At 47.4% G+C, this 15,619-nt stretch overlaps 1 protein-coding gene across 6 annotated transcripts in view; it reads right to left on the bottom strand.

Moving 5' to 3' along the window:
• LOC144153871 (GATA-binding factor 2-like) overlaps positions 1-15,619 on the bottom strand; it is a 357,267-nt gene that overhangs the window by 150,188 nt on the left and 191,460 nt on the right. The window contains exon 1 of one of the 6 annotated variants that reach the window (XM_077685606.1): positions 13,336-13,910. The exons of the other annotated variants lie outside the window; for them this stretch is intronic. The gene's annotated coding sequence lies outside the window, so the exon portion shown is untranslated. Of the gene's footprint in view, positions 1-13,335; positions 13,911-15,619 lie in introns of those variants that run through there. 6 annotated transcript variants of the gene reach the window in all.

The following is a 15,619-nucleotide window of genomic DNA, read 5'->3' as shown; positions in this document are numbered from 1 at the left end:
CCCATGGCCAGGAAACTTGCCAACATAATCGACATTAATTAATCAGTTGATGAATTAATTATTCATCTGATTTGAACACTGAAAAAAGTGCATCTGTTACGATGCCAGATAACTGGATCCTCAGCCGCGGTTATGTGTGTTGGGATAGTGCAATGGGAACAGCACTTACAAGTATTCACGTACATTCTATTGAAATGCGGTACTGACATTGTACATTACTGCGATGAAATGCGGAGGAGGGAAAGAGTGTGCCATAAAAGCAGTACCACCTTGAAAGCCACTGACAGACGAAAGAATTTTAGACACTGGTTACTTTTTACCAAGGTGAAACAATGTTGCGTGCGCGTGTATAAGCGGAAAAGAGTCTTCACTTTAATGCTAATTCGTGCCCGCGATGTGGCAGACGCTCGATGTATCTTTATCTCTCCACAGCTGCCAGTTCCCTTCCCTGTAACTACGTCGATCGCCTAAAACAGGCCGGGTAAGAGATCTCCTCCCGCACTGGTGTAAGGCTGGACACGCGACAGCGACTCCAGGATGCACTCCCGTAGCGCGTTTTGACCGGAATGAGAAGTGCGGCATCTTGCGCAATCCTCTTCTCTCTCATCCGCCAATGAGGAATTTCCGGAAAGGCCTCCGCAGTCGAGCGCTGCGCCCGCGCGCCTTTCCGCTTTCTCGGCCTGCTCATAAAACGGATGCACGTAGCGAGAATCACGGAAAGAAATCTGCGATGATAGTCGCGTGCTTGCGCCGTGCTGTATAGTCTTATAACTTTCAGCGCAACGTTTGCGAATGGTGTGTGCTGTAACGTAGCGAGAGCTATCTCTGCGTTGCGAGAAGATGGAAAGAGGTCTGCCGACTGAAGAAATATTTGCGCCTTTCGTGAAGGATAGACGGGAGATGGTAGGAACCAATACCACTACACATACCAGTGGCGGTCCCAAGGGGGGGGCGAAGGGGGCGATCGCCCCCCCCCCCCCCCCAAAAAAGGTCCTCAGCTTCTTTTTTTTTTGTTTTTTTTTTTCGAAGCATTCCACTTGCGCGAGGTTAAATCCCACTTGTGCGAGGTCGCAAACGTGTTGCGACCGTCAGCAATACGGGCTCGAGCCAGCCGTTGCACCGCCTACGGGGAGTCAAAAACCACTGTGTCGCTAAGTGATTTGTGCGCAAGCGGGTTACACCACATACGCGCACACGCCGGCATTGTTGTCACCTCCTCCGCAGAACTGGCGCAAGGAGAGAAGCGGTTCTTATTCGCCCCCACAAAAAAAAAAAAAAAAAAAAAAATCAAATCGCCCCCCCCCCCCCAAAAAAAAAAAAAAAAATTCGCCCCCCCTAAAACCAATCTCTGGGACCGCTACTGACACATACACACACAAAAAAAATTACTATTCCTTCCTGAAGAAAGTTGAGAGAAGCGAGGCAGCGTTCGGTCATCAAAACTGCGTCAAAAGTGCGTCAGAACCTTCGCTAGAAGTGCGTCTATTCGATCGTGAAATTTGTAAAGGTGCGTCCAAATCGCAGACGAAGAACGAACCCGTTCGACGATTTCTCCTGCATTGAGAAAACGCTTCCACGAACGATCTAAATGTATACCAATGCGTGGTTTATGAGATGAAGCTTTACTATTGTGCTCCTTCGTGATCGATAAGTGTGCTGTCTGATTTAGAACCGTTCCTTTTTCGCGATTTCCCAACTGTCGCTTTGACACAACGGAATCCCGGCTTCACGCACGTGCCGTGTGTCCACAGATCGATCTTACCAAAGCTTCTCGGTAGACAAACCGGTGTATGGGAAAATGCATCCCCTTTATAGACGATAGCCTTCCTTGGGCTACTTGAAAGCGAAAATTGTGAAAATTTTGGTCTGTCTGTCTGTCTGTCTGTCTGTCTGTCTGTCTGTCTGTCTGTCTGTCTGTCTGTCTGTCTGTCTGTCTGTCTGTCTGTCTGTCTGTCTGTCTGTCTGTCTGTCTGTCTAAAAGAAAATTTATTATTTGTAGCAACAGCCAGGACCCGCTGTAGTTAGCTACCACACGGGTCGGCAGGATACTGGATAGGAGCAACGTGCTCTTAGTAAGATATAGAAATACAGAGAATGAACCGCACACAAGTTTAAGAAAAAAACAAGGTCCAGCGAACCGAAGGCCCTTCACACCTATGTCCACATCCCAAAGTTCAGTCACCATAGTTCACGCGTGGAAACCAACGTAAATGTCACAACAGTTCCATCATGTCTGTCTTGGAAGGATAAATTTATTATAAAAAAAATTCTGGTATCAACGCTACAACGTAACAGCCAGAAACAGTTAAACGAGTGCAGCTGTCACCCGATTTAGCCGACCGGCCAAAGTGAAACAAAATCTGCGCAATAATCTTACATGCCAGCCGCCGAATGTAAACGTCTAAGTCAGGTGGCAGTGTTCATACATGTCAACATTGTTAAGCCAAAACAAAATATTAGCTTTATCAGGGGCAGGGTAGTCGCAGTGTTTTACTTATTAAATGCACGGATGGCTGATTAAATGAAGAATACGCCCGGAAAAATACAAAGGCGGTCGCCCGCGGTTTCCCCAGCGGAATTTTGAGAAATCAAATGGCAACAGTAACGAAAGGTTTCTCTGGATAGTTTTCCCGTTCCGCTTGGAACTCACGTGTAGTAGGATGCCTGAACTCACAAGCGTCTCCGCCGTACGGCAGCGCCGGCGTCGAGGTATTAGGCGTGGATCAGTGGAACGCGGTAAATTTAAATTGACTTGAGCAAACCGCTCGCGTGTTTGCCGTGGGAGGAGAGAGACGGGTGAGGGACAGCATGAGAGGTGAGCGGGAAAGAGAAGGGAGGCGTTTACTTGGCAGGGGCGCCAGACGACTATCGTCTTTCGTCGACCTTTGCAACGAAGGGAGCAGATATTCGGTCAATTTTTTTTGACAGAATGCCATCGGTCCCACTAAGAAAGCTTTCGCTTTAAAAAAAAGAACACCGGAAGTTTGAACGAAAGGGTGCGGCCACTGTTGTTAGCATGGCACTCAACGACGTGTTGTATTAATAGTCAGCCGAAATTTCGAATCATTAAACAAAGCATGGCTTTAGGAACGCCGTGTTATTTTTGGTCAAGGATAGACGTTGTTCGAGAATTCGTGCTGAAATATTTTGCTAGAGTATTCTGGCAAATGGCCACCCTTTCTCGTCAAAAATGCACATGCATGTTATTCAATGCGCTAGCTGCCCAACTTTAAAAAAAAATTACATTACTCCAAAATTGACTGAGTGAGCGGGTAACGTTATCTTTATGCACAGTCGGGACAGAGTCTTGGTGAAGCGTGCTGTCAATTGATGCACCTGTTCGATGAAAAGATTGGTACAATGGCGGCAAGGTTATCAGCCGAAGTGTATTTAAGTCGGTCGACTCCTAACCCCGCAGGAGCACCAGATAAGCCTCTCGCGAAGCAATAAACGACGCAATATTTCGCTCTATCTTTACCGATCTCACGTTCTGTTTTATTGAGAGCTATTGGCGACTTAAGTAAAACAAACTGTGGCTCATTCCTCAGTCATAGGAATCGGTAAAACACGAAAGTGAAATGTGCAGCGAAATCTGCAGCTGAGCGCGATTTGTGGGTCCGCGGCTGTCTTGTGGGTGTGCTTGGCGAGCGACGTCCTGCTGGCGGGCCGCTTCGGCAAAGGTGTACGGGCGTCATTTCCGTGACGGAGATGGCGTCAGTGAAATCTTGGTGTATCCCGGCAAAAAACTTTCGTGTTACAATATAAAACCCGAAAACGAACAACCCTAAGAATAACGTACTCTTTAGTACTAAAGGTGCTTCCCCGCAAGAAGCCCCTGTGTGCAGGGGTGCACCCTTTACAGGCCGTTTGCTTCGTTGCACTGGCATCATTTCCGTAAGGGATATGACGTCATTTAAATCTGAGTACATTCAGGAATAAAACACTTTCGTGTTAAAAAACTATTAGTCATACAAAAGAAGACATAACTGTAATAAGCTGATTCGGTTAGTCTGGCGGGCTGCCCGACATGTTGCCTCAGATGGGGATAACTACGATGTAAAGTTTATGCACCACAGCGCAAGAACACGCGCATACAGGCTGGAGACTGTCTAGTGTCCTAAAATCTAGAGTATTCGCACCACTACTCCGTAAACAGCACAACAGGGATCGTTGCGCTCGACGCCATATAAGGACGCCCACGGAGCACGCGAAATTAACAAGACCATGTCAAAGAGCTGTTCTCATGATAGACATTGTGATTCCGCATTAGCCTACATTACTCCATTTGCTGAAATGGGAAAAACCGAGAAGTATGGGTTCGAAATTTGTTTACAAATCGATATAGCTATAGCAGTAGGCCGCATTATTCAGCTACAAATTTTTTTCGTTATTAAATATCGTTATTTGTTCGCGACTGTATGTTGACATCTGAAATTGACCAGTATTCATGAAAAAAATACTCACATTCAAATAAACGGGAAAACGGCAGTTACGGATACAGTTAGCAAAAGGGCGCGATACACTTTTTTGTACTAAAAAGTTGTAATATTTTTTGCCCAGTACCCAAGTTTTGTGGGTATCAAAGTCACACTCATGGAAGCAGGATGTCTGGGAGTCGCATGGAACAATCAAACGGGCTGCTCAAGTGCCACATTTTAGATTTCTTTCCGCCACACGCATCGGGCGGCTTCAAATGTCGTGTCCCTCGATCCCATTCGGTCTGTATACACACCGGTTCGCAGCCGCTCTTTTCCAGTTGAGAGCAGGCGCCAGTGACACGTTTGCGCGGAGCTGCTCGATTCCTGTATTGTGATCAGCTTGTTCTTAATCCGTTCCGCGGTAGTGCGCCCCGCCGGAGCGGCTTGCTGCATTGATAAATTGAAGGGTCGTAGGGCTGTTAAGACGCGGAGCATAATTCATCCAGTAGCCGGTATGCACTGCAACCGAAGCCACGCGCAATGCATGAAAATTCATTCTAACAGAAACGGGGTGGAACTGCAGGCTTTGCTTTTTCGTGGTCTGGCATGCACCTCTCTCAGAATTTAGAAATATGGACGCGTGCAAGGGTACGCCATAGAGTTATAATGGAGTAGTGTATGGTTTACAATATCAATGTTTCGAAAAGGGTGAGCCGCAAAGGCGACAAGGTGGCGGGAAAACAAGATATATATATATATATATATATATATATATATATATATATATATATATATATATATATATATATATATATATATATATATATATATATATAGAGAGAGAGAGAGAGAGAGAGAGAGAGAGAGAGAGAGAGCTTTTTGAGTCTTGGCTTCCATGCGAGGAAAAAAGTATGGAGGTAGCGTGGTGGTATCGCACTTTGCCCCTACTCTGAAGTCGCGGGTTCAAATTCCATACCAACGGAAATCTGTTTTCTTCAAACAAAAGCGCCAATTTTCTGCAGAATGGGGCGAAAACTCGTTGCTGCTCCGTACCCACCTCCACATACCTACATATGAATAGGGTTGTTCGTTCTCGAGTAAAACCCGATTTTAACACGAAAGTGTTTTATTCCCGGATACACCAACATTTCGGTGACGTTATATCCGTCACGGAAGTGACGCCAATACAACGAAGCAAGCGGCCTGTAAAGGGTGCACCCCTGCACACAGAGACTCCTTGCGGGGAAGCAACCTTCAATACTAAAGAGTACGCTATACTTAGGGTTGTTCATTTTCGGGTATTATATTTCAACACAAAAGTGTTTTATGCCGCGACACCCAAAATTTCACCGGCGTCATATCCATCACGGAAATCCTGCCGGTGCCTTCACGCAGTAAACCTTTGCCGAAGCGACCCGCCAGCAGGACGTCACTCGCCAAGCACACCCACAAGACAGCCGCCGACCCGCAAATCATGCTCAGCAGCAGATTTCGCTGCACATTTCCCTTCCGTGTTTTACTGTTTCCTATGACAGAGGAATCAACCACAGTTTTTACTCTATTTTTACACCCCGAAGATGTTTCAGGGAAATCGGGTTAAATTTCTCCCCGAATGGACCTTTTTCAAAGTAGCGATCTAAACAACTGTGGGCTGACGGTCCGCCATTCTCAACCAGTACTTGCTAGAATCGAGCCCCACAAACAGAGCTTTCGGACTCATTGAGTATTGGCATGCCTCTATACCGCTCGCTACCCCAGGCTGGCAAGTGCTGCACTGACATTGTTGGGCCTAGCTGATGGAAGCTGTGATATCGAAAGAACTTTCCTTAGGCTAAGATACGTTCAAGGATTGGGCAGGTATCCAATGGAGACAGACATGTTGCACGTGCAAATGATAATGTATGTAAACAAGGATGTGTGAAATCGATGGCGATCTTTTTGCGAATAAAATATTTGATTTCTTAGAAGTTATCAACGCTCTTTACTGCCATTATTACTGATTCATTTCGAAAGAAACACCACTTTTATCGCGTAACAGTTAAGAAGCTCGTGATACCTCCTGATAAAACTAACCGAATACACATGTTACATAGTACACCTGTAGATTTAACCAAGAAAATCCCGAATTTTGAAATGGTGTACAAAAAAAAAACTCTATTTCTCCCCCATTATTACTTTGAAAAATAGCACCTGAATTTAACCCCCCCCCCCCACCATTGATTTAAAAATATATAAAACGCGAGGATGAACAACCCTACACATGGAACATGTTCATGCCGGAGATTGGTTCCATAAGCGAAGGCCAACTGCTTGATAGGTGTAGACCTGCGATATATTTGTAAAGAAAGCGGAGAAGGTGAATGTATCCGAAGGCGGAATGCCCACATAGTTCCAGATGCACCTCACTGGAAAGTGTAGTCTACAGCCAGGCTTCAATTCTGTCGTTATGCTGTCTTTTGTGTCTTACTTATAGTTACGGTGCTTGCGTTTCCCTTCCTATATGCGTTAGCATTAGTTTAAATGTAGTCGCTACCAATGCTGGCGCCACCACATTTACCAGACGTAACGCTGTGAAGTAACTTATACATCAGGATGGTCGTTTGCCCCTCTATCATTGGCACGTATCTCTATGTGCTATGAGACCACGTTCCATGATCTGAGCGAAGGTGAAGTTTCATGTTTAAGGCAAGGCTAAAGCGCGCAGAGCTCAAATGGAACGGCCAGCATAGCGCAGGGGGAAGGGGAGCAGACGAGTAACGATGTGTTTACTTTCTTCCTGTGATGCTGGAGTTGAGTTCGGCTTCTTGCAATGTCGCTAACAAATACGGGAACGTTTTGATTTTAGCGGTGGTCCCGATTCGAGGCGTCATCTTCTTGACGCGATTCGCACGCTGGCGTAACTTAACGATATCCCACAGACGTCCTGAAGTCCCATAGATATCTCATGGACGTCCTGGTGACGTCCTGATATCCCATAGCAGTACTGCACACGTCAATAGACATGGGGGTAGTATACGTACCACGAGAAAACTAGCTTCATCCCACCGCAGCTGCTGGTTTTCAAGCGGTTCATCCCACTGCGTTGTAGACGCGGAAGTCTACGCGTCTCCGGATCTCAGGATCGATCCGATCGCAGATCCATTGCAGTATCCGGATCGATCAGAGAAGAATTACAAACTGGTCTGGCTATAGCTTTCGGATTGGTTTGTAGTAAAGTTAGAGCGGAGCTATCGTTGAACGGGCTAAAAGCGTGCGGTTACTGAGGCCGTGCACGGCTCCCGCGTGCGCGAGTGCAGTGCGGCCGGGCCAGCCTGCAGGGCGCGGTTGTTGCGGCGGGGCGACACGAAAAGATGGAAGAGCTGGTCCACCGACCGACTCGTGCGCGCGTGTCCCGTCTGGGCCGAGGTGGTGGTGGGCGCGGTAGCCGGCAGTGCGTCGTTCCAATTATCTCGGCCCTAAGCGCCCGAGTCCGGCTCTTTTCTAAAACAGGAGCAGCGGCCACTTTTCCTCCACAGATGAGGCGTCCTCCGAAACGCGACCAGGGCGTCCCGAAGACGGTTTCCTTTCGCCGTGTCCCGCTATCGACGAGCCGTGTTTTTTGAAGCTCTTCGCCCTTTTTTTTTCTTTTTGAACCGTGTTGTGTAGCGTGACATCTTAATGGCACAGCCACTTTTAGAGGACAAAAAAGAAACGACAGAACTAGAGTGAACCTGCGAACGTTAAATAGAAATTGAGGAAAGACCACGCGGGCTCCAGCAAATTTCTGCATCAGCTGCAGCTATACTTGAGTAATATTGTGGTTTGAAGCTAGTTGACTACTTCATTAATGCGAATTATTGCTTAGATAAGCAGCTTTAGCAAACCTCAGCCAATTTCATTTGCGAGTATGTATGCATGCATGTACGTATGTATGTATGTATGTATGTATGTATGTATGTATGTATGTATGTATGTATGTATGTATGTATGTATGTATGTATGTATGTATGTATGTATGTATGTATGTATGTATGTATGTATGTATGTATGTATGTATGTATGTATGCATGCATGTATGTATGTATGTATGTATGTATGTATGTATGTATGTATGTATGTATGTATGTATGTATGTATGTATGTATGTATGCATGGAATGGAAGTGCGTACGTGTGTATGTGTGTGCACGTATGTATGTATAAATGTATATATGCGTAGACAAGAGCATTTCCGACTTCACCGCACATCGCTACGCACGCAGCTCTCCCAGCCCTGCCAGCCGACACTGTTAGCGGTTCCCTCCCACCCCGGCTATAAGATGCGATGCAGTGGAATTCACCGGATTAGTTTTCACCGACCGTGTTCTGTACATGGGCATAAGTAACGTGCACGGGGGATCGTTTTTATGCGTGAGCACCCCACTCAAGCGTTACTGGACTCATTTGACGAAGAACTCCCCTTCCCTGGATCCGCGTAACCACAAAGTGAAGCCATGAACCTGTCATAAAAATTTGTGTTCTCCGCGAACGGAGGTATGTGTCTGACTGACGTCATAAGTGGCTGCTTACGGAAGTATGCACCGGCTTGACGTCCCCATTGGCTGCGACACGTCAAAGGGTGACAATGAAAAGATCGCTAAATGACCATCCCTAAAAATTGTCGCAGTGGAGGGAGGGGGAACGCGAGTGCGCGACATCTCGACGTTAGGCCTAACAGAACGCTTTGAGGTCTAAGGACACCGACCGTACTTGCTGCACGAAGAGTTGGACACGTCTTCAGGCTCGACGTTCAGGTTAGCTAATGTTAAGCCTGAATATAGATCTGAAAGACTCTGAATAGCTGCAACGGAGCATGAAGGGCAGAAGGAAAAGACGAAAGGGAAAAAAGTATGACGATGAAAAGGTCGCGATTGTCGTCTTGCGGGTTTGGAGAAGTCGTACACTCTGCAATCCTAAACTCGGCATCACAAAATTCGGCGACATAGCTTACCGAGAAGTGATGCTCACGCAATCTCACGTCGTAAGGGAAAGATCAGGTACCCCAGGGTGTAGCGAGAATGAAAAAAAAAATAAAAACATAACAAGAAACTACGGGGGACCTAAGCTTTCCCCTATGACGTGAGATTGCGTGGGCATCACTTCTGGGTAAGTTAGTTATGTCGCCGAGTTTTTTGATGCCGAGTTTAGTTTTGCTGAGTGTACGACTTCTCCAAGCGAGGGTCGTAATAGTCGACTTGACTTGACTCATATGATCCCAACCCTGGCCTGGCCTGGCCAGGATTACAACAATTCTCCCTACTTGGACGACAGGTCCTTCTGCTTCATATTAAAAGTGTTGCTATTACTACTTTCATCTCGGACGCCTCCCACCGGACGGGTGCTCTAGCACCAGCATTTCGACTCAAACCGATGAAGTGTATTCATTATCATCAGCAGCATCAGCATCATCATCAACAACAACAGCAAGAACAGCATCGGAAATACAGACGCGAAAGAAAAGAATATCGCGTGAATTTACAACAGACAGAAAATTTTCCGCGACAGAATTTTTCCATTGTACGTTGCAAAGTTTTTCCCTTGACGGGGTTGGGGGATGGCGTTACATGCCGAAGCGGCCCCTGTGCTATGAGACGCGCCGTAGTGGAGGACTGCAAATAAATTTAGGCCCCCTGGGAATATTAAACGCGCGCCGAAATGCCGACGCACGGGCGTTTTAGCTTTTCCCTTTTACTGGTAAAGCAGCAGCCGCAGTGCGGCCCGTTCCAAACCCGCGTCTTTGGGCTCAGCCCCGGAACACCATGAGGTAGCGTGGTGTATCCCTTGTAAATTTGTTCTTTTGACATAAGAGACGAGAAGAAAGAATCGCGTATGCTCTGGAGTTACGCCGGTAGAGTATGCAGTAGTTTTCTCGCAGTAAGGTGATTACACTAAATCCTTCACTTTGCGTCAAGGCGCCCTTCTTTTTTAAAGGTACATTTTAGCTCGCACAAACTTACGCAAACTAAAAAACATATTTGCGTTGTTTTCTGCAAAAAGAAAAGACGGTTTCCTTTTCGCTTTTGTTCACACCTCAGAAGGCAAACCTGAAAGAATGGAATCACAACCCGCCATATCGGATTATGATACGCTCAATTTCAATGATCATATCAACAGTTATGTTGTGACATTGTATTAAACAATGTGTGTTTTTGCCTCGAATCATTGTACGCATTAAGAAATACCGATTGTTTATATGATCGTTTCCCTACCTCCTTGTTCACAATTCGGGGTGCAATTGTGTAGCTGTCATGCCGCCGAACATTCAGTGAGCGCAACAAGGCACTCGTGTGCAGATCGGTAGTCGAGAATTTAAAGATACATAAAAATGAGAGAAAAAGTTTCCGGATCTGCGTTTCGACGTAAGTGGGGTAAAATCTCCTGCACGATATAAAACAGGTTTAGTGAGTCTACATCGCTCTCTGACACCCCATAGTTCGATTGCTTTGTGCTCTGGCATTACCATGGCGTTGTTTTTATTTTTATAAGAAGCCGGAGCACTGCATACAATATTTTTAGCCAAAACGTACGATCCATGTGGCGCTACGGTGGTTAATCGACCACAATACTTGCGCCATTAAATGGTTTTCATAGTTGTACTGACTTATTCCCTTAAGCACATGAAAATAAAAGAACACTCCTTTCACTAATTTGACAAATATGTGACGCGGCACGGCGTGATAGCGGTAATAAAACCAGGAACCGTGAGGTCGAGGTATTTTGTCTTGGTAAACTAGAGCAACAGGTTTTGCGAAGGAAAATTTGACATCCACCTCAATGCAGCCATACGGCTACAAAGGAAAGCTATACAGCTTTCTCGCAAACTTCACGCAGTTGAAGAAAAATTCGTCCTGGTTCAGGATTAGAACCCGGGACTACCGCTAAAACGGAGCAGTCGCTCTACCAACTGAGCTAACCAGGAGGCTAGTCATTTGTAGCGCGAGAACGAATTGATCAACAACTCGAAGTGATGGCCGTATGGCCGTTGAGCCGTATGGCTGTATGGCTGCATTGAGGTGGATGTCAAATTTTCCTCCGCATAAACTTACTCCACCTTGGGGATTTCCCCTAAATCTGGCCGATTAGCAACAGGTTATGTCTGCACTGGAGTCGCGTTTTATCGAGGTACCTGTGAAACATTTTCCAGCGCAAAATGCTTCAAGATATATATATATATATATATATATATATATATATATATATATATATATATATATATATATATATATATATATATATATATATAATGTACCTCCGCATTCACTTGAACGCGCCCTCTAGATACGTCCGAAAATTTAATGCCTTTAAAAATACACAGGGATTGCTATGTACACTTAACTTACCCCATAAAATCAATCTTCTATGGAAATACTTAGTCATATCAACATTTCTGTGCCATGTGAGTAGAAAATATCTATTTTTTATTATTAGGCACTCAAATATGTAACAGACACATCAAACATCTTCCGGCTCTGGACACAGCATCCGGGTTTCTGTTTTTGAGATAACCGCTACGAGATTTACACCAACTGTATCTACCTTAAACCCACTTTTTATTTGCATATTGTTTACCCTGCATAGTCAGGTAAGCATGCATCAGCTAGCCCAAATCACCGTTCTAACGCAGCTTTACCATCAAGCTAGGGGCAGGTAAATGGTTCTGCGTACAGAGCATAAAATTTCTGCAGATTGAACCGCCCGATTGTTTCACGTAATGAAGCATGAAAGTATCTTGTACGAGCCTGCACATTATCGACCTACATGCACGTTGAAATGATCTAATCAATCGCTTCTGAAGTGCGTGTCGCAAGCAAGTGTGTAACCGCGGGGAACGCGACACAGCTTGAATCCACCTTTGGCTTCTGTGGCGATATTCTAGTGGAGATAAAACAATTGCGCGTGGCGGTGAAACCATATCGCAGTGAAGTCCAGAGATTGAAACGGCTACGATTACGTATCTCCTTTTGATCACCTGATCCGCGATACATACTGATCCAGGAATGACTACGCCGGACATAAACTGATTGCATCGCCCGCAGGGCTTAGCCAGTTATATATGATTGTGTGAGACCGGCTAACTCCACTTAAGGAAGGCTTTGCAGAGATGCCAGTTCTGTAGATGCATGCGCCGCAGAAATTAATTCGACAGCTACCGTAAGCCGGTGGTTCTGATCGTCAACGGGACAGCGGAAGTAAAAACTCAGCATTGTATTTCTTGTAGCTCTATTTGTGTGTTTTATTTACATGAGTAAAGGGCAAGATATCCGAGTGTCTTGACGCGACAGCAAGTGGAGCCAGTTCGAGAATCACGGCAGTAGAGACAGCGACCCTCTCAGAAGGCAATCCTCTACAGGTTTGACATTGTAGCCATTTGGCTGTAAGTCCTACACAAAGCCAGAAGCTACCACCGCGTTTTGGCTTTCAAAGCAGCGGTTATGACGAAAACACGGAAAGCATCCTACGCTCGTAAATCACAGCGAAAGCGCCTTACGGCAGCCGCCGTGGACCAACGGCTAATCGATCAAAACGCAATCGAGCTCAACCCGGCTAAGGCACGTTGCTACTCGATTGGAACCAGTCTTGTGTTACTTCTATTCTAGTTGGCGTCCACACAGCGCCAATTCTGGTTATAACCCCGCGCATTGGTATTCTGCCGCCGTATTTCCATATCCCACGTTGGTCGTTCGTTCGGCGCCGTGGACAGGAAAGACCAACCGTCCGGTTCCTGACCACATTATTACGGACGATTTATTGAACACAAAGAGCCCATATTTTCCGCTTCAACGGCAGCGCGGGGAAGCGCTTTAAAAGCAGAACGGGTGAACATCCTATAATCCTCCGGAGTCACATAATGAACGGTAGACCCCGAGAAAGCCAGGATGCAAAGCGCGGCGCGAACTTACCCTTTCACCTATGAAGAGCGGTTGTTCTCAGACGTGGACAGGGCAATGTAAGCCGACTATTCTACAGCGTCGGCCTATTCCAGTCAGTGAAGAACACTGTTGAATACCTGTTCACCAAAGCGGAATCCAAACTGGGAACTCTGGTAGCAGCACTGTAAGCAGCGTCGGCTCAGAGATTTGACACCAGGGTACAGGAGACAGTATAAACCTCACACAGGGCCAGGTCACTCAGCTGCGCAACCGAAACACCACGCTCCTTTCGAAAAAAAAAAAGCTGGTCGCACTGACGGTATAGATCCAACCAAGTTGTCCGAGTTGTCCGCGCACCACCAGGACGCGTCAGTGTGTCGCGGCGGAGAGGGCTCGAAGAGCGGAAGGCGACGGCCGTGGCGTGGTCATCCGGCGCGGCTTGCCCGGAGTGAGCGTAATCCACGTGCTCGGCTCGACGCGTTGCGGCCGGGTGTTTTTCCCGCCGAAGGCGGTGGCGGCGGGCTCTGCAGAGCGGGGCGCGCTGCTGCCGTAGCGGCTCCTGTGCGGCCTTGCCGAGGACGAAACTCTCCCGCCGCCGAGGTCCCAACCGGTCCGGACGGCGCAAGACCGTCGAATGCTCCTCCCGCAGGCGTCGCGCGGCCATCTTGGGCTGGGTCACGTGTACGGCGGCGGTTCCCCGCTGGTTGTCGTCGGGGCGGAGGGGGAAGGAAGGCGTCGTCGTCGTCTTCGGCGTCTTTGCCAAGAGGGATTCTTCTTGGTCTGTCCCGTCCTTGTCTCGTGGAGGAACCGGAGGGGAAAGAACCCCCCGCGCTGGTCTCCGGCGCCCGTCCGAGGGAAGACAACGTGTCGTCGTTCCCCGAGGGCCAGGGGTGCCTCGGAGCAGCGTGCAGTGTTGCGGTCGCCAAACGTCCCCTTCGAGTCGGCTTAGGCCCCCGGAAGGCGCCGAGCTGTCCAGGGAAGATTGTCGTCGCTCGCTCCTTTGTTGGCCGCCTCGCAGTTTACAGCTTTTTTCTTCTTTGCCTACCGGACCTGCCGCAGTCGTACAAGCAGCCGGAGAAGAACACAAACGCCTGCATCCCCACTTTCTTCTTAAGACGGGGCACCGCCACTGGAGGCAAACAAGGGAGACCCCGGCACCGTGCCGCGAAGGTGCTTTGAAGGTCCCTGCAATTAGCATGCCTTTGAAGGGTCAAAGGCAGGTGAGCGTTTAAAAGCAGGAGGGTCCAGCGCGCCTACGGTCAGGGAAGCATGCAGAAGAAAAACGCGCTGTCTTGTTCGAGTGGTCCCAAACGTGCGCCCGTGGTAAACGGATTTTAAATCGCATCATCTGTAAAGCCGCTCAGCTTCGGGTCCTTTTCTTTGCCCCACCCGACGTCCCCCTTTTTCAGCTTGTCTCACCGACCCTCAACCGCTCCATGCACCTAGAGAAATGATTATCCCCTTTGTTCCTTTCCCCTCGCCTCCTCCTCTGCACATGCAGCGTTCCTTTCTCACCATGCGTGTAACCTCTTCTTCCTTTCTTTCTTCCTTTCTTTCTTTCTTTCTATCTTTCTTTCTTCTTCAGGAGGTACCAGGGAGGATCGCGGCCTCTACCTAGGGTACAGTGTGTTGACCGGACTCGTGTTTCGGTTTAGGCTGGGGTGAAGGACCAACAACCTCTCTTCGCACCGTCTCCACGGTTTCCTGAAGGAATGTATCCCTGTCTCCTAGGAGTGCAAAGATGTCGCCCTTGTCATGGAGTGTGTGCACCTGATTTGAGTAGCATCAATCACTTTTAAGACCCGGAGTATCATTTTTTCGGGAAGTTCGAAATCAGGCAACACGTGAGCAGCCCTAACAAAAAGTAGAGCTCAGCTTTCCTCAAACAAGTTGCGTAAAACAGTGAATTCGCTGGAATTTGCAACGTGGCCTTTACAACCTGCAGTACGCTCTCTCTCTCTCTTTCTCCGTCAACGCAACCACAGCACACACGTGGTTACTCCAAATTATCTCTTGAAAGCTACACAAAGCGGTGCAAGTTGAAACCTTACACATTACCTAGGATTTACACTTCTTGTTTAAACTGCGGATGCACGCTTGATAACGTTGTATTAAATAATTTCTTTATTGAAGCTGTAATCGGCAATGGCATGTACGTAATCCCAGCAGGGCTTCAGAATACCTTATGTTAAGCGGCTCTGCCGGCATTTGTAACATTATGGAGTAAGTCGCAAAATTACGGAAGCTGTTGAGATTTCACCCCTCCCCACGCACACACACACGCACGCACACGTACATGCGAGCATATCAGTGA

This window comes from Haemaphysalis longicornis, unplaced genomic scaffold (assembly GCF_048455015.1).
Source record: "Haemaphysalis longicornis isolate Haplotype H1 unplaced genomic scaffold, Haemaphysalis longicornis Haplotype H1 scaffold_9, whole genome shotgun sequence".
NCBI lineage: Eukaryota > Metazoa > Arthropoda > Arachnida > Ixodida > Ixodidae > Haemaphysalis > Haemaphysalis longicornis.
Note: the sequence above shows the minus strand (reverse complement) of the source record. Positions and strands in the feature narration are given on the sequence as shown.